Source organism: Nicotiana tabacum, chromosome 19 (genome assembly GCF_000715075.1).
Source record: "Nicotiana tabacum cultivar K326 chromosome 19, ASM71507v2, whole genome shotgun sequence".
NCBI classification, from domain to species: Eukaryota; Viridiplantae; Streptophyta; class Magnoliopsida; order Solanales; family Solanaceae; genus Nicotiana; species Nicotiana tabacum.
Window position 1 is genome coordinate 121139474 of NC_134098.1, and position 20816 is coordinate 121160289.

A 20816-nucleotide genomic window follows, 5' to 3' on the forward strand; every position below is an offset into this window, starting at 1 on the left:
CGCTACGCTGGGCGCTGGTGACGTGAAATTATCCTATTTTGCCCGGGAATCGGTTATTTCTACTCCAAGACACTCCCAACTCATATAAAAGCAAACCTAAACCTATTATGGAGTGTAGGGCGCTATTTTGAGAGAGAAACAAAAGTACGAAATACTCGGGAGCACGAATTTGATCAATTCTTCCAGTCTTCTTCTAGTATTCATAGATTTTATGTTTGGACACATTATTTTAATGAATGTTATGAACTTGAGTGGATAAGAACCTTATTCTTCTGGGGTATGGGTGCTACATGAAAATGTTGATGTTTGAAGTTTTTAATTCACGAGTTTGATATTATCATATTGGGTTGTTTATTTAATTATGTTCTTAATTAATTTGTTGCGTAGCTAATAGTGAAATACTACCTACGAATCTACAGTTGAACTCGAAAGTGAAAATTCTAGATTGCATATCGGATTGAACATAGCAAGTTTTTGAACCTGGCAATCGGGAAATGGATTCGCAATTATGATAGAAATATACCTAATTGTCTTTCTTGGTTGAAATACAGGAAGTGTAAATGCGTTCTTGTTAGTCTTAATTCCATAGACATATAGGTATTAAGTTAGCTTGAATAGGTGAGTAAGAACTCGATAGATTCTTACGAGTAAGATTAACCGTCTCAACTAACAAACCAGATAAATCAACTAGTCAGTTTAAACCAAGAACGCAACAAGATTGTTAGCTAGCCCATGACCCTGGAGTATCCTCTCCTACTAATTTTTATCAGAAATTGCCTACGTGTTTTAGTCGATCTCTAGTTTATTTAACTGTGTAATATTTTCTTTGGTAGTTAATTAATCACCTACACATTTTGTGCAAAATCTCTTGAATAGATAAGTTATTTGAGTTTGGATAAGTTAAAAGTTAATCATAAGTCTCAGTGGGAATGATACTCTACTCACTACTTTATTACCTGACGACCACGTATACTTGTATGTGTATTTGGTCGCAACAACGAGATGTACGACTGTTCCTGAACTGAAGTCATCGTCATCAACCGATGATCCCAAGTTAGCTAGGGCATCGGCCTCACTATTTTGATCTCGGGGCACGTGTTGCAGGGTCCATTCATTGAATTGATGTAGAGCTACCTGCAATTTGTCTAAATACCTTCGCATCCATTCTTCTTTTACTTCGAATGTCCCATTGACTTGATTTTCCACAATGAGGGAGTCACACTTAGCTTCGACCACCTCGGCCCAAAGGCTTTTAGCCAGTTCGAGACCTCCGATTATCTCCTCATACTCGACCTCGTTGTTAGCCAATTTTACAGTTCCAATAGATTTCCTAACTATGTTACCCGTAGGTGGTTTCAGCATGATGCCGAGCCCGAACCCCTTTGCGTTCGAAGCACCATCCGTAAAGAGGGTCCAAACTCCCGAGGTAATCCCCGAGGTTAACAATAGTTCCCTTTCGACTTCGGGTATTAAGGCCGGCGTAAATTCAGCTACGAAGTCTGGCAAAATTTGTGATTTGATGGAGGTTCGGGGCCGATACTCGATATCGTACCCGCTAATTTTGACTGCCCATTTGGCCAATCGACCCGAGAGCTTGATTTTGTACATGGTGTTCCTTAGTGGGTAAAAGGTAACAACACATATGGGGTGGCATTGAAAATATAGTTTTAACTTTTTGGAGGCGATTAGCAAAGCGAACGCCAATGTTTTCAGGTGAGGATACCTTGTTTCGGCCTCGCCTAGAGTTCTACTAACATAGTAAATAGGAAATTGCGTACCTTCCTCTTCCCGGACTAAGACTCCACTTACCGCCACCTCAGATACCGCCAAGTAAAGGTACAACTGCTTATTCGCCTTCAGAGTATGGAGCAAAGGTGGACTCGAAAGGTACCGTTTGAATTCTTCGAAAGCTTGTTGGCACTCTGGGGGCCAAGAAAAGTTATTCTCCTTCTTCAATAGTGAGAAGAACTGATGGCTTTTCTTTGAGGACCTTGATATAAACCGGCCCAGGTCGGCTATATGCCTGGTTAGCCTCTGAACGGCCTTGGCACTGTCCATCACAGTGATGTCTTCTACAACTTTGATTTTATAGGGATTGATCTCGATCCCCCGGTTGGACACCATGAACCCGAGGAATTTTTTGGATCTGACCCCGAATGCGTATTGTTCCGGGTTCAGCTTCATATTGTATCTCCATAATATGTCAAAGGTTTTGCAAATATTTCAAATGGTCCTCTGCTCGTAGGGACTTGACTAACATGCCGTCAATATAAACCTCCATTGATTTTCCTATTTATTCTTCAAACATTCAATTTACTAGGCGGTGAAAGGTGGCTCCAGCATTTTTTAACCCAAACGACATTATGTTATAACAATGGGTGCCAAATTTAGTGATAAAAAAGTCTTTTCTTGATCGCCCGGGTCCATTCGGATTTGGTTGTACCCAGAATAGGCATCGAGAAAGCCGAGTATCTCGTGCCCGGTCGTAGCATCGATCATGCGATCGATGTTAGGCAAAGAAAAAGAGTCCTTAGGGCATTCCTTGTTCAAGTCTTTGTAATCTACGCACATTCTTAATTTATTCCCTTTTTAGGCACAACCACTATGTTAGCTAACAAGTCCGGGTATTTAACTTCCCGAATGAAACCTATTTTAAAGAGTTTAGATACCTCGTCTTTAATGAATGCATGTTTGACTTCAGACTGGGGCCTCCTCTTCTGTTTAACCAGGTGGAACTTCGGATCCAAACTCAATTTATGAGTGGTTATCTCCAGTGGGATCCCTGTCATATCAAGATGAGACCAAGCGAAACAATCTATGTTAGCTATAAGGAATTCAATAAGTTTTTTCATGAGCTCGGGAGTTAATCCCGTGCCCAGGTATACCTTCCTATCGAGCAAGTGTTCAATTAGTATGATTTGATCTAGCTCCTCGATAGTTGATTTGGTGGCATCATATCATCAAGGGCGATGGACGACCGACTCCGTAATCATCATCCTCGCTTGCTCCCCGTTCCTCCGGTCCGGTCGGGGCCGGTATCGGTGATTGCTATTTAGTTTCTTCCTTCCTAATCGACTTTGTGTTCTTTGATGTCGAGAGCAGGGGCGTCGGGATCACCTCGTCGACCGCGAACATTTCTTTTACGGTCGGCTGCTCTCCGTAAACCGTCTTTATTCCTCCCAGTGTGGGGAACTTTAGTGCCTGGTGTAATGTCGAGGGTACTGCCCTCATGTTGTGAACCCAAGGCCTTCCGAATAAAGAGTTATACCTCATGTCCCCTTCGATCACGTAGAATTCGGTATTTTGAATCGTCCCGATGGTATTTACTAACAAAGTTATTTCTCCTTTGGTAGTTTCGCATATCATGTTAAATCCGTTTAACACCCTGACCGCCGGCACTATTTGATCTTGTAGCCCCAACTGTTCTACGACCCTAGATCTGATGATGTTGGCTGATCTGCCCAGATCAATCAACACACACTTGACTCGGGATCTATTTATAAGTACGGATATTACCAATGCATCATTATGAGGTTGCACGATGCTTCTCCCTCGACATCCTTGTCGCTGAACGAAATGTCTCCCTCCGGGATATAATCGGGTGCGCTTCTCCCTCATGATGGATAATTTTGTGCACTTTATCACGAGCCCTTGAGGGACACTGATGTCACGACCCAACTCCATGTCAGATCATGATGGCGTCCACCACCGTTGTTGGACAAGACAACAGTGAACAACTTAGTGATTGCCCATTTAGATTTACTTATATTTAAAACATTTGGTAAATAAAGGATTTTTAAGGCAAACAAAAGGAAACATCTAAAAGCAGTTATAACTATTGAATTACAACCTAAAAATCAAAGTCTACTAATACGTGCCAAGATCTGGTGTCACAAGTGTATGGGCAACTAGTAGAATATACAAAAGATGACTATCCTACTGTCTGAAACAGAATAGACAGATAAAAACAAAAGAGAAACTCCGACATACTGCTGAATGGCTCATAAGGGGAAGTTCACCGTGAAGTCTCGATCCAAGATCAAGTATGCACACCAGGCGGGTAACTAGATGCACCAGCCTCAGATCATGTACAATTAAGTACAGAAGCGTAGCATGAGTACATAAACAATATGTACCCAGTAAGTATCCTGCCTAACCTCGAAGAAGTAGTTACGAGGGGTCGACTTGACACTTACTAGGCCAATAATAATGTAATTAAAGTATTATGCTAAGCATGGATATCATGAATGATACTGTTAGTTCAACAACAGGAAGAGATAAGCCCTTCTTTCATAATCATAACTTAAATTTTAGTAATATCATTTAGCAACTTACATTTCAAGGCATTTAAGAAGTATAAATCATGGAGAATTTCCAAATAATTAGCATGTGCAATAATGTCGAGGTAGTACGGCCCGATCCAACAAAATATTTAAATTGTGCACTGCCGGAGGGTCGAATGGCATGAACTATAGATGCATCTATTTACTACCGAAGCATGTCGTGTCACGACCCAAACCGATGGGCCGCGATGGGCACCCGGTACCTTACTCAACCAAGTACCAATGTAATGTATCTTTCTTATTACATCATCATATACACGTGACATACGAGCCTAATAGTCCAACATGATCATTTATAAATTCAAAACATAGGATGATAAGGCCGTACAATCTTTCACGTATACGACATATGTCTACAAGCCTCTAAGGGTACAGAAATGTCATAAAGGTCGGGACAGGGCCCCACCATACTAATCAGTACATGTCCTACTCTTACTGACCACATAAGCAACTCCGGAGCAAATGGAGCACACCAACACCTTTTGCTGAGCTGATAGCCTACTTGGAGGACTCTCAACCTGTCTATCAGGACCTACGGGCATGAAATGCAACGTCCCCAAGCAAAAGGGACGTCAGTACAAATAATGTACCGAGTATGTAAGGAACGAAAATCAGTAAATAATAGACATGAGAGAAACATGGAGTAAAAGACTCGACATGTACGTCTGCATAGCACTGTGAATCATTTCATTTTTATAATATCATGCATATGCGTATAAATGTCATATCATGCATTGGTATATGTGTTAATAACATCATCAAGCCTCAGAGGGCATCCCATCATATCATTTCGGCCACTGTGGGCAAATCATCAACGTATACCAGCTGATCAGGTGGTGGTGTGTATATAACGCCATAACCTTTTTCCATATCCCATATACATATAAATACGCGTATATAACGCCATCTGGTCATGGGTCAATGTACATGTATAAATGCATGAAATGCATAAGAAATACGTTAATAAGATTTTCTCGGAATGTCATAAAAATATATGCTTGTCGGATAAATTTTATCAAATACGTATTTTTCTGAGACCCATGAACAGAAGATATAATAATAATTCACACGGGGAATCAAGAATATAGACACCCCTAATCTTTCTATGAATAGAGTCATTTATGGAAATTGTGGATTTGCTCGTTTCGTTCGTGTCATATAGATCATGCCAAAAGAAAAGAAAGGATATCCTTAACATACCTGAACCGATTCTCGTAGAATTTGCAATTTGCGCTTTACAAAATCAATCAACCAATGTTATCAATTCTTGGTACGGATTTGTTTTGCTCTTTAAAGAGCTCACGATCAGCCACTCTTCTATAAGAGATTCAGTTTATATTTTTAAGGTAACATATGAATTCATATTTATGAAACATGAATCAAACTAGTTATAGGAAGATGGAAATTCACGGTCAGCCCACTCCTTAAGAGATTGAATTCCATTCTTGATCTTTAATCCTTGGTTACTAAGGAATAAGCAAAGATTAGCTTGTATTGCTAAGGTTCATACATTTGTGTAAATCACGTTCAAAAGGCTTAGAGAATGCTAAAGTGCATATATTTGTGTAAATCACTTTCAGAAGGCTTAAAGAATGCTAAAGTGAATACATATATGCTATTTACGTTCAAAAGGCTAAGGAGAATATAAACCTTGTTGTGTACTCTTATAATTTGACACCTTTCCATGTATTATGTGAGTCAGTTAGTGGCTTTTTAACCACTTTCTGGGCTGCCACGTTGGTGGTAAGATCCATCAATCTTATCCAATTATAATTAATTACCAATTAACTTGGTAATTACCCACTAATCCAATAATTAACCAATTAGCCACATAATTAAAAATTTTCTCAAATTACTTACAATACTACTTATTTTTAACACATCTTATACACCTTTCTATCATAGTCATGTAGTACCTTGTATGACACTAGTCCATAAATACTGGGTATTATAGCTCGGACCGTACTTTATCTCAAAATGTCACACTTTGACAAAATCCATTTTCTTCGATTTGCTTACCCTCTCATCTTCACGAATTTACTCATCACTTGTTTGAAATAACATAATGCTTATAATCTCAAGATAATCTCATTCCCGAACTTATGTCGATTAACTTACGACGAAACTTTAACGTATGAAAATGCGGGATGTAACATCACATTTTTCGAGCTTCCATCAATTTACCTATGGCGTATTTTCACATACGAAAACATGGGGTGTAACATTATTCCCCCCTTTGGAACATTCGTCCTCGAATGTTGACGGATGCATTTATCATTTTCATAGCTTATGTCTTCCGAATACTTTAGTACTCCCCTTGTCATTTAGGCGACTGTTCTGGGAATAATTTCAAAGGACAGGGCATTCCCCCCTTTAGGCCTCTTTCTCACACCACGGTCTGTATTCGGAATTCTTCCAATCTCGTAACTCTTGCTACCTTCTGCCATGCAGTCTGTAGGACGTTTTCCTTGCATGTGCTCCTACGCGACTCTTCCCTTCAGCTTTTAGCCAATCTTTAGGCCTCACTTTGGGAACATATACAGAACTTGATAAGATGTCCCTCTGGGCATCTATAGGTGTATTGAAGTTCTTCGGTCAGTACTTTGTCGTACTTACGAATATTGCCATATCTCATTTCGTACTTTGTAACTCCTATCCATCCATTGTTGATTTACCTCAATGTTGATCTACAATCTACCACTGATATTTTGAAACTTCTTACGTAAAACATTGCCACTAGGGCTTACGTTGCATCGAGGAATATTCGAAGTGATTTTCCTGATCCACTTAGCGGCGATGCTGTACTTCAATAACTGTACTTTATAGCATCCCAATGTGACTCACTTACGTGGGTATTTTAATCCTGTACAATTCATGAAATCCCTTCAAATCATCACAATCACACCCTTATTCTACTATCAGGCAACATTTCATCTCTTTTAAATTCTACTAGTCTTAGACTCATTTGGGTTTTGTTCAGGCTATGCTGAGCTTTCTATAACTTAGAGAAACCATCAGCTCTCTTGTTTTCATGGGCTTAATCCTGAGGACTTATCCATTCTCATCACCTTCTCACTCGCCCTTTCTTATCCTTACTTCTGTCTTCCAAAAACCTTGTCGCTTTACCATACTTTAGCTTGCGACCTATACACATCTATTTATACTACTAACCACCTTCCTTCAATTTGTTTGCACCATAGATTTCCTTATGTTATTCTGGAACATCAAACGAGACATCACATCGTCTCTAACTCTTCTTTACTCTCTTGGCTAGTTCTCTTGGTACCTAGGAATCATAGGCTGGAAGATATTCCACTGACGATGCCGTTATCATTCCTGGATACTGAATCCCCGCGCTTCTAGCCTTTTATCCAAGTATGGACTATTCACAACCTTCTGCATTTGAGTATTTCGTATGTTGTTCACCTTTACCTTACTACCTTAAAATCTTGCATCGTATCTTCTATCTCTTTCATGACCTCCCTTCCACAGGTGTAATTCACGTCCATAACTTGAAGCTTTATTATAATACTTGCATTTCTAGTGCATACACAATCCGGTGGAAGCTTCATACTGACTTCTTATGAGGCTGGTACTTTTCCAACTGGCTTTATCGTAGAGCCGTTATAGAACATGGTTGTTGTACTTTCTCTCTTGTACCTCTGATATTAAGAGTGATGCTGCAATGTTCTCAATCACGATTTCTATAATTTTCTGTGTTCGATAATCAGACTCCTTATTTACTTCGTTGTTGTAACTTTTTAGTTTCCTCCTCCTTCTGTTTAGCCTTTATGTAGGCTTAAGCTATCTCTTGATCTGCGGCTCATAGCATTAGTTATTACTTACGCCTTTCATGGGCGCTATGGAATATCTATGATACAATCTTCTAATAATTCAATCCTTTATCTATGCCCCAGGCTCAATTCTTTCTTTTAACTTATACCGAAGTCTTCGACGGCTGTATGAAAGTCAACATATATGGTGCATGGATATCACTCTGAAGTCTTAAGTGCATAATCCCTTTTGTTCCCTCTGAGCTTCCTTTAAATGTAAGCTATTACTTTTCATGGTCTTTCTGCCTCTCTGTTACGTGTATACTTAGCTTATCTTAGTTCCCACACATGCCGGAATTTTGTGCAACTCACATGGTCTTGAATATTACTTTTGATTTTTCTTCCCGTTCCTTAGCCATGGTAGGTGCCACTTTCACATGGAGTGCATACAATGTTGTAGTGAGACTGTTTTTACTTGACCATTTCCTCTTTAGGTCACTGTCCTTAGGTTGAAGCCTTATTCCTTATTTCCTCAGCTAGTCTTTTGTTGTAGTACTTAGGGAAGACCTTCTGACTCTTGTGAAGCTGCGAGCTTATTACATCGTATACTTGACGGAATTTTTGATGTTCTTCCTTGCCAATAATTATCCGTAGTTACTTATTTCCACGCCCTTGTGCTTGTAGGGTTGCTCCTGAACTAAAGTTTTGACTGTTTTCCCAGTAAGACTATCTTTTATTTCCATAACATTCATACGGTACCTTTAACTACTCCGACTCCTATCTGAATATTTCTCAAGTATTATAATGTCATATCTGCGAGATTGAATTCCCTATGTTGGGGTTCACTATTTTTTTTCTTGCACGATCTGTTGATTTGTCTGTATCCTCTTGTCTAGCCATAACTAGGCTCTTCCCAAATCAACTACTAACTACTCATTGGCTCATTCTCATATCAATATTCTGCGTAATCTTTCATGGGTCATTTCCTTTATCTTAACTTACGTCCCGCACTAGCTCCTTATCTATCAATAACATCTCAGGCAGGAACCCTTACCTCTTCTCCTTGATGTCGTGGTTGCATAATGTTCTGGTATCATAGCATATCTGTAGGATTTGAATAAGTGCAATCTTATCCCTTTCTCATTCTTATCACATTCTTCCTTTATTAATTCATAGTTACTAGAACCACTTAATTCTGACTTAATGCCACATCGCTCCATATTCCCCCCTTTAGGGGAGTACTAGGAGTTGGAGCCATGAGGATCTACCTATAGATATTTTACCTCTTCATCTTTAGCGTCTTTTCAAATCATCGATGACCCTTACTCGCCTTGCGGCAATCTTTATGCATCAAGGATAATAAAATTCCTTATTCGCGAGGGTGACACTTAGTATAACTTGCACATACAGTCCCTTAAGCTTAACTTTGCTCACATTGCTTGCTTTAGGGAGCGTCTTCCTGAATGACCATTCTCTGAATTTCTCATGAATCTTCTTCTATTGTCTACTCTATTATCGCTGGAACTAAATCTTAAATTCTCATGATGCTGACTATTATCCAATCACTTAGTCCCTAATTCATATTTAGTTTAACTTGTTCACCAGCCCATATTGATTTCTATTGTTCTGGGGTCTAACATTTTCTTCCGGTAGTCGCGTTGGAGTCACGAACTTATTTCTTGAAATGAGGATATGACTTTATGTCATGACCCAAAATCCCGCCACAGGCGTCGTGATGGCACCTAGTCTCTAAGACAAGGTAAGCCGATTTCAATTATATTTTTGAAGCCATTTTTAAAAAAAAAACTAACAACGGAAATAATTACAATACACAACCTCCCAAGACTGGTAGTACTGAGTCACGAACTCTAACTGAATACATGGAATGATCACGAGGACCGAATATACAATACTGTTTGATTACAAATGAACAGTACAATGAAATAAAAAGACTCCAAGGGACTGCGACGACTAAGCAACTCTACCTTGAATCCTTACGATCCCGCTTTAACTTTGCTCAAGTCCGATGTCTCCAATACCTGATTCTGCACAAAAATGTGCAGAAGTGTAGTATGAGTACATCACGGTCGGCACCCAGTAAGTATCAAGACTAACCTCAATGGAGTAGAGACGAGGTGCAGTCAAGACACTCACTAGTCTAATAACTTGTGCAATATAACATACAAAATAATAGGAAACAAATAATAATGAGGGCAGGATAAAACAACCAGTGATATGCACAACAGACAACAAGAATACCATTAATATCACTCAATAATTAATAAACACAATTACACCCAATTAAATCAAGTCCTTCAAATAAATGTCTTTCACATATAATTCTTCCAGATGACTCTCTTTCAAATATAATTTTCTCAAATAATTATTTTTCAAATATAATTCTTTCAATAAATCTTTTCAAATATAATTTCCTCAAATAAATATCTTTCAAATACAATTCTTTCATATAAAACTTTCTAAGTAAAAATCCTTCCAAATAAATATTTTAAATATAATTCTTTCAATTAAAAAATTACCATGTGACACCTCATTTCATAATCATAAAAATACGGGTCTCAGCCCATTTTCATATTTTCACGGCTTCTCGTGCCCATAATTAAATCATTATATTTTTCCGGCACCTCGTGCCCTCATTTCATATCACAACTGCATGGACAATTCACGTGCCAATTATCATTATCATTTCATCACAGCACCTCGTGCCCACAATTCATATCACAACTGCACGGACAATTCACGTGCCAAATATCCTCATTATTTACTCACGGTGCCTCGTGCCTACATTTTATTTTATAATCCGCCTGTCAATAGCCACATGCTCTCAATTTCAGCATAAATCAGATTATTATCAATTTACCAACAACAAGACAAATTGCACAAGGTATAAAAATAAACATAAGAAAATCACAACATCACATGAAAATTATCAATACTACAACCCCACATCATCACATATCGTCCCTGACAATAGCCACTCTTATCGCTCCTATTGCCGCCCTTATCGCTCCTATAGCCACCCTTATCGCTCCGCCCAGGCAATATCAATAGCCACCCTTATCGCTCCTATTGCCACCCTTATCGCTCCTATAGCCACCCTTATCGCTTCGCCTAGACAATATTCCAACAAACACAATGACAGTGAAATGCCACCCTTATACCCACATAATATCAACAGTGAAATGCTACCCTTATATCCTCAAAATAACCACAGTGAAATGCCACCCTTATATTCTCAAAATAACAACTCACATAACACAACAATTTATAGAGGAAATTATCACGACAACATAACAAAATCAATTCATATCACAATTTGCCCAATGGCCACAACCAAACTCCAAAGATACAACCAAATCAATAAATTTCACAATAAATAGCCGAAGGCTCCACACAATGTGTATAACACCACACAAACAATCAACAGAGATAGAAATTATTCAGCATAAATCAAAGCCTTCATTTATCCAAATTTAGATAATTATATTAACGTTTCTTCTTAAACTTGCTTAATTAATTATTTGCATAGGAAAAATTCAAAATAAAATTAAATTCCCAGAATTATCAAACCAACAAACTCACGGAATTACATAAATATTAAAATAACAATCACATCAAATTATTACATAAAAACAAGTTCAACCAACAAGGATTTAGGCATGGCAAATAGATGATTAAATAAATGCCAACAATTATTCAATTTACTACACAATATGCCTAAGACTTAAACCCAATATATTTTGCACATACAAGCCTGAGTACGTACTCGTCACCTCGCGTACACGGCTTTTCACATTTCACAAACGTCACATAAAACTCGATGCCTAAGGGGTAATTCCCCCACTCGAGGTTAAGCAAGACACTTACCTTTTTGAAGTTAGGTCGATATTCCAAAATAGCCTTCTTGCTTGAATTGACCTCCGGATAGCTCAAATCTATCAAAATTAATTGTACAACTTCATTAAAATTCATCAAAAATAATTCCGGATAATAATACGTCGACTTAAAATTTTATTCCAAAAAAGTCAACAAAAGTCAACGCGGGGCCCGCCTCTCGGAACCCGACATAATTTTCATAAAATCCGAACACCCATTCCAATACGAGTTCAACCATACCAATTTTATCGAATTCCAATAACAAATCGACCTCCAAATCTTAAATTTAAACCAAGAGAGTTTTCTAAATTTTTCAACTCAATTCACTAATTTAGTGATAAAAACAACAATAGATTCATGTAATTTAACCAAAATCAAGTTAGGAATTCTTACCCCAATGTTTTCCTTGAAAAACTCTCGAAAAATCGCCTCACCGGTGCTTCCTTGGTCCAAAAATGGAAGAATGACACGAATTTGGACTTTATTCTGCTGCCTAGGGGTTTGTTCTTCGCGTTCGCGAGACTCCCCTCATGTTCGCGATGAACAAATTCTTCAAAAGTCATTTTCAAACTCTTCTCAGACAGTCTCTAGTATAATGGTCATAACTTTTTGTACAAAACTCCAAATGATGAATGGTTTGACTTTCTGAAAACCAAACTCCAAGGGCTATAACTATCAGTGTTGTTCATCTCCCAATTCCTTATATACTACGAGATATAAGCTTCCAAAGTCAGCCATGTGCAACTGAGATTTCCAAACTCTTCCCGGACAGCCTATAGTTTATCCACCATAACCTTTTGTACACAACTCCAAATTCCAAATGGTTTACTTTTCTGAAAACTAAACACAAAGGTCTACAACTTTTATTTTTGGATCATCTCAAAATTCCTTATAGATTGCGAGATATGAGCTTCTAAAGTCAGACGACGAACAACAAAATTTCCTTCTTCGCGAACGCGAGAACCTCTTCGTGAACGCGAAGACCAAAGTCCCAACAACAAAATCCTTCTTTGCGAACGCGAGAGGCTCCTCACGAACGCGAAGAACAACACGAGAACCAGCAACCAACAACTTCAAAACACCCAAACTTGGTCCGGAACCACCCCGAATCAAACCCGAGGCCCCTGGGACCCCGTCCAATCGTACCAACCAGTCCCAATACATAACACGAACCTGCTCGAGGCCTCAAATCACATCAAACAACATCAAAGCTACGAATCATACCCCAATTCAAGCCTAATGAACTTTAAAATTTCAAATTCTATATCTTGTGCCGAAACACATCAAATCAATCTGGAATGACTTCAAATTTTGCACACAAGTCATAATTGACATAATTAAGCTATTCCAATTTCCAGAATCAGATTCCAGCCCCGACATCAAAAAGTCAACCCCCGGTCAAACTTTTCAAAAATTCATCTTTCGCCATTTCAAGCCAAATTCCTCTACAGACCTCCAAATAATTTTTCGGACACGCTCCTAAGTCCATAATCACCATACAAAGCTATTGACATCATCAAAATTCCATTCTGGAGTCGTCTTCACAAAGTTCTGACTACGGTAAAAATCTAAGACTTAAGCTTCCGTTTGAAGACCAAGTGTCCCAAATCACTCCAAATCATCTGGTAACTGAATTGAACCACGCACGCAAGTCAATACACATAATAAGCTTCTTAGGGCCTTATGCCACCAGACGGGGCTTAAATTCTTAAAACGACAAGTCGGGTCGTTACACTTTATGGCCTATACTCTTTTGTTGTCTCAAGGCATGCTACCTCTCATCTTTTCCTTCAATTGACTATAGACTCTGTAATACTGTCATCTTTTTGATCTACCATTGTCATTCATGTATCATATCTTACTCATAATGCTTCATTAACTCTTTTCTTATTTCCCGCTAGCATTTATGTCTATCACTTTATTCTGAAAACTAGAACAAGACATTCTTTTTCTTTTAGCTCCCCCTTGCTCCATCCAGTGGCTCTTCGGGTTGTTAACTTTCTCGCTCTACTAGAGACGCGAGCCAAACTAAGGTAATATTTATCCTTTCCAGGCTTTCCGTGCCTATCTTCTGATTTTTTTTTCATGCTAATATTCACATCTAATTGTAATATTCTAGAGTGCACCATTTGGGTGTCTCACAAGGAGATCTATTAGCACCTTTGTAATATCCTTCGGAAATGTCAACTAACACAAACAATCCATTTACCATTTTGGGTTACTCTAACCCCAGCCAGATCCTAATATCCTAATATACACATGTTAGCCCCCAATAGGGTATAACTGAGATGGATGTGGCCAATTCTACATATATCTGTTACTGTTGAAGGTAAGTTACAATGCTTATATTTTCCTGTCGGAGTTGAAAATACCGATAATCTTCATTAACCGGGTACCTCGTACCCTTCTCATCTTGCTCCTTTTACCTGTTGAAGCTTGTATCTATCTTCTGAATCTCTCATTGCCTTTCACCATAGAGGTGGATAAATATTCTTGCCTTAAGGCTCCTTATCAAGAAGCTTACACGTAAGGTACACACATGTTCTGCTGAAAACCTCACATTTATCCATCATAGGAATGATGCAAACTCGAGTTCCTCTAACTCAACTCTTCCACAGCTATATCTTTTACCAACCATCTTTCTGGATGTAGGTATCGTCGTATTACGAATAAGATAGAGTTTAGAAAATTGAGTTCTTACAAATGAGCTCTACCACACGATCTAGACTAAGAAGAAAGAGTGACAGTCTTAAATGCCATGTAGCCTCCTGCTTATAAGTGTGGTGCATGACACACCCATAAATAAGACTCTACTAGACACGACTTGTAGACTCACTAGGACAGAATTGCTCTGATACCACTTTTGTCACGACCCAAACCGATGGGCCGCGACGGGCACCCGGTACCTTACTCAACCGAGTACCAATGTAGCGTATCTTTCTTATTACATCATCATATACACGTAACATACGGGCCTAATAGGCCAACATGATCATTTATAAATTCAAAACATAGGCCGACAAAGCCGTACAATCTTTCACGTATTCGACATATGTCTACAAGCCTCGAAGGGTACAGAAATGTCATAAAGATCGGGACAGGGCCCCGCCATACTAATCAGTATATGTCCTACTCACACTGACCACATAAGTAACTCCGGAGCAAATGGATCGCACCAACACTTTCCGCTGAGCTAATAGCCTATTTGGAGGACTCTCAACCTGTCTATCAAGACCTGCGGGCATGAAACGCAGCATCCCCGGGAAAAAGGGACGTCGGTACAAATAATGTACCGAGTATGTAAGAAATGAAAATCAGTAAATAATAGACATGAGAGAAACATGGAGTAAAAGACTCGACATGTACGTCTGCATAGCTCTGTGAATCATTCCATTTTTATAATATCATGCATATACGTATAAATGTCATACCATGCATTGGTATATGCGTTCATAACATCATCAAGCCTTTGAGGGCATCCCATCATATCATTTCGGCCACTGTGGGCAAATTATCAACGTATACCAGCTGATCTGGTGGTGGTGCGTATATAACGCCATAACCTTTTCCCATATCCCATATACATATAATATACACATATATAACGTCATCTGGTCATGGGTCAATGTACATGTATAAATGCATGAAATGAATAAGAAATACGTTAATAAGATTTTCTCGGAATGTCATAAAAATAATATGCTTGTCGGATAAATTTTATCAAATACGTATTTTTCTGAGACCCATAAACAGAAGATATAATAATAATTCAGATGGGGAATCAAGAATATAGACACCCCTAATATTTATATGAATAGAGTCATTTATGAAAATTGTGCATTTGCTCGTTTTGTTTGTATCGTATAGATCATGCTAAAAGAAAAGAAGGAATATCCTTAACATACCTGAACCGATTCTCGTAGAATTTGCAATTTACACTTTACAAAATCAATCAACCAATGTTATCAATTCTTGGTACGGATTTGTTTTGCTCTTTAAAGAGCTCATGATCAGCCACTCTTCTATAAGAGATTCAATTTGGATTTTTAAGGCAACATATGAATTCATATTGATGAAACATGAATCAAACTAGTTGTAGGAAGATGGAAACTCACGGCCAGCCCACTCCTTAAGAGATTGAATTCCATTCTTGATCTTTAATCCTTGGTTACTAAGGAATAAGCAAAGATTAGCTTGTATTGCTAAGGTGCATACATTTGTGTAAATCACGTTCAAAAGGCTTAAAGAATGCTAAAGTGCATATATTTGTGTAAATCACTTTGAGAAGGCTTAAAGAATGCTAAAATGAATACATATATGCTATTTACGTTCAAAAGGCTAAGGAGAATATAAACCTTGTTGTGTACTCTTATAATGTGACACCTTTCCATGTATTATATGAGTCACTTAGTGGATTTTTAACCACTTCTTGGGCTGCCACGTTGGTGGTAAGATCCATCAACCTTATCCAATTCTAATTAATTACCAATTAACTTGGTAATTTTCCACTAATCAAATAATTAACCAATTACCCACATAATTAAGAATCATCTCAAATTATTTACAATACTACTTATTTTTAACACATCTTATACACCTTACTATCATGGCCATGTAGTACCTTGTATGGCACTAGTCTTTAAATACCGGGTATTATAACTCGGACCGTATTTTATCTCAAAATATCACACTTTGACAAAATTCATTTTCTTCGATTTGCTTACCCTCTCACCTTCACGAATTTACTCATCACTTGTTTAAAATAGCATAATGCTTATAATCTCAAGATAATCTCATTCCCGAACTTATGTCGATTAACTTACGACGAAACTTTAACGTACGAAAATGCGGGATGTAACTTCACATTTTTCGAGCTTCCATCAATTTACCTATGGAGTATTTTTACGTACGAAAACATGGGGTGTAACAGCTCGGCCAGATCCACAAATAAAAATTATTTTCAAAAAAATACAAGTTTCTCATTTACAGTCAAGTATCTCATACAAACCTTCAAGTAAGTGAATTCAACCTTATAAAATTCTTTTATCAATTTCTATCATGACTAAGCGATTATATTAGCAAGTAAGGGTACATACATTCCAAGTATAGCATGATACGAGTCCTAAACTACTTGGACAATAGCATAATAGTATCTACGTACGGACTCTCGTCACCTCGTACGTACGTAGCCCCCACAATTAGGTACAAACATTTATTTAATTCACCTATAGGGTTAATTCCCTCTTACAAGGTTAGAAAGGAGACTTACCTCGCCTCAAAATCTACTTCCCAATTCAAGAACGCACTCAAACCTCCAAATTTGACGCCAAACGACTCGAAGCTAGTCAAACATTACATAAACTAATCAATCTATGCTCAAAAGTTCATAATTCCACCATTTAAGTGATTACCCAACCTAAATTGCAAGATTCCTAAAATTTACCCCCAGGCCCACGTGTCCGGATTCCGGAAATTTTCAAAGAAAGTTGTTACCCATAACCTTAGGAACATAAATATATGATTTTCACTAAGTTTCATGGTTAATTTCATGGTAAAATCTCATTTTTGTCATACCCTAGGTTTTTCATCTAAACCCATATTTTCTACCAATTTTCATGTTGGAATCTACCCATAATGTATGTATTAAACTCATAATAGGTAGAATTTACTTACCTCCAAAAGCTTGGTGGGAATCCCTTTCAAGAAGCTCCAATAATCGCCCAAAGAGTGAGAGAAAATGAGCAGAAAATGGCTTAAGTCCCGTATTAAGTGAACCTCACTGCCCCTGCAATTTTCGCACCTGCAGTGCATTGGCCGCACCTGCGAATTCGCTTCTGCAAACCAAGTGTCCGCTTCTGCGGAATTGGCTGGGCAGGCTAGGGCCGCATCTGCGGAAGGGCTCCCGCTTCTGCGTGGAAGGAGCCGCATTTGCGGAACCTGGATGGCCATCTTTGGATCACATCTGCGAGGGTTTGGCTCGCACCTGCAGCTGGCCAACCGCAGGTGCGGTTATGACAGAACTGGGGAGCTTCAGCTCCCAAAATGGTCCGAACCTCGTCCGATCGACACCCGGGGCCCCCCAGGCTCGCCCAAACATGCCAACAAGTTTGGAACCATAAAACGGACTCGTTCGAACTCTCGGAACGCCCGAAACAACATTAAAACTAAGAATCACACCCTAAAACCAATTGAATCAAACTTAAGAACTTCAAGTTCTTCCGATTCCTCCAAATACGCCGAATCATACTTAGACTACTCGGAATGACACCAAATTTTGCGTGCAAGTCTTAGATGATATTACAGAACTATTCCCGGTCCCGAAATTTCATTCGGACCTCGATAACACCAAAACCCTCTCCAAACCAAATTTAAAGAACTTCAAAGTTCTTCAAGAACCAACTTTCACTATTGGGCGCCAAAACGCCCACGGGTCATCCAAAACCCGATCCGAACATACGCCCAAGTCTAAAATCATCATACAAACCTATTGGAACCGTCAAATCCTGATTCCGAGGTCATTTACTCAAAGTGTTGACCGAAGTCAAACTTGGCCTTTTAAGCCAACATTAAAGAACCTAGTATTCTGATTTCAACCCAAACTCTTCCAAATCCCGAACCAACCATCTCCACAAGTAATAAATCAGTAAAAGATAAGTACGGGAAGTCTTACTTAGGGGAACGAGGTTCTAGCAAGTAAAACGACCGGTCGGGTCGTTGCATTCTCCAATTCTTAAACAAACGTTCGTCCTTGAATGGGTTTAGATTCATACCTGAAGTGCTGAATAAGTGTGGATATCTGCTCTGCATGTCCTCCTCGGACTCCCAGGTCGCCTCCTCGACTGGTTGGCCCCCTCCACTGAACCTTTATCACGAAAATCCTCTTGGATCTCAACTGGCGATCCTTTCTAGCAACAATGGCAACTGGCTCTTCCTCATAACCCAAGATCTCATCTAGCTGAATAGTGCTGAAGTCTAACACATGTGACAGGTCGACATGATATCTCCGGAGCATAGACAAGTGAAAAACTGGATGAACCCCTGGGAGGTAAAGCAAGCTCATAAGCAACCTCCCCAACTCGCCTCAACATCTCAAATGGGCCTATAAACCTTGGGCTCAACTTGCCCTTCTTTCCGAATCTCATAATACCCTTCATCGGCGAGACTTTCAAGAGAACCTACTCACCTACCATAAATGATACATCACGCGCCTTCTGATCCACGTAACTCTTCTGTCTGGACTGTGCTGTGTGAAGTAGCTCCTGAATCAACTTTACCTTTTCCAAGGCATCCTTCACCAGATCAGTACCATATAACCTAGCCTCGCCGAACTCAAACCACCCGATGGGAGAATGACATCGCCGGCCATATAAAGCCTCAAATGGGGCCATCTCGATGCTGGACTGATAACTTTTGTTGTAAGCAAACTCGGCCAATGGCAAGAACTGATCCCACTGTTACCCAAAGTCAATTACACATGCTCTGAGCACGTCCTCCAATATATGAACTGTCCGCTCTAACTACCCGTCGGTCTGTGGATAAAATGTTATGTTGAGCTCTACACGGCTCTCCAACTCACTCTGTACGGCTCTCCAGAAATGTGAAGTGAACTGAGGGCCTCTATCTGATATGATGGAAACAAGCACACTGTGCAACCGAACTATCTCCAGAATATAAATCTGGGCCAACTTCTCTGAGGTATATGTAGTCACAACCGGAATGAAGTGTGCCAACTTGGTCAATCTGTCGACAATGACCCAAAATGCATCCAACTTCCGCAAGGTCTGCGGCAATCCAACTACAAAATCCATAGTGATGCGCTCCCATTTCCACTCAAGTATAGTCATCTGCTGAAATAGGCCACCTGGCCTTTTGTGCTCATACTTGACTTGCTGGCAATTTAAACACCTAGCTACATACTCCACTATGTGTTTCTTCATCCGCTGCCACCAATAGTGCTGTCTCAGGTCACGATACATCTTCGTAGCACCTGGATGAATAAAATACCGAGAACTGTGTGCCTCCTCTAGAATCCTCTCCCTCAGGCCATCGACATTAGGAACACATAGACGGCCCTGGAGTCGTAGAACACCATCATCTATAATAGAAACTTCCTTGGTATCACCCTGTAGTATCGTCTCTCTAAGAACTGCCAAGTGCGGATCATCAAACTGTCGGGCCTTGATCTACCCCAATAATGAAGACTGAGCAACAACACCTGCAAGAACTCGGCTGGGCTCTGAAATATCCAACCTTACAAGTCTGTTAGCCAAGGACTGAATGTCCAAAGCTAGTGGCCTCTTCTCCGCTGAAATAAATTCCAAGCTACCCATACTATCTGCCTTCCTGCTTAAGGCATACGCGACTACATTTGCCTTGCCCGGATGATAAAGAATGGTGATGTCATAATCCTTCAGTAACTCGAGCCATCTACGCTGCCTCAATTTGAGATCCCTTTGCTTGAACAAATGCTGTAAGTTGTGATGATCAGTATAAACCTCACATGACACCCCATACAGATAATGCCTCTATATCTTAAGAGCATGAACAATCGCGGCTAACTCCAAATCATGCACAGGATAATTCTTCTCATGGGACTTCAGCTGACGTGAAGCGTATGCAATAACTCGCCTCTCCTGCATTAATACACAACCCAAGACAACACGGGAAGCGTCGCAATACACAGTATACATCCCCGAACCGGAAGGCAACACTAAAGCTAGTGCTGTAGTCAAGGCTGTCTTGAGCTTCTGAAAGCTCACCTCACAATCATCGGACCAATGAAACGGGGCACCCTTCTGGGTCAATC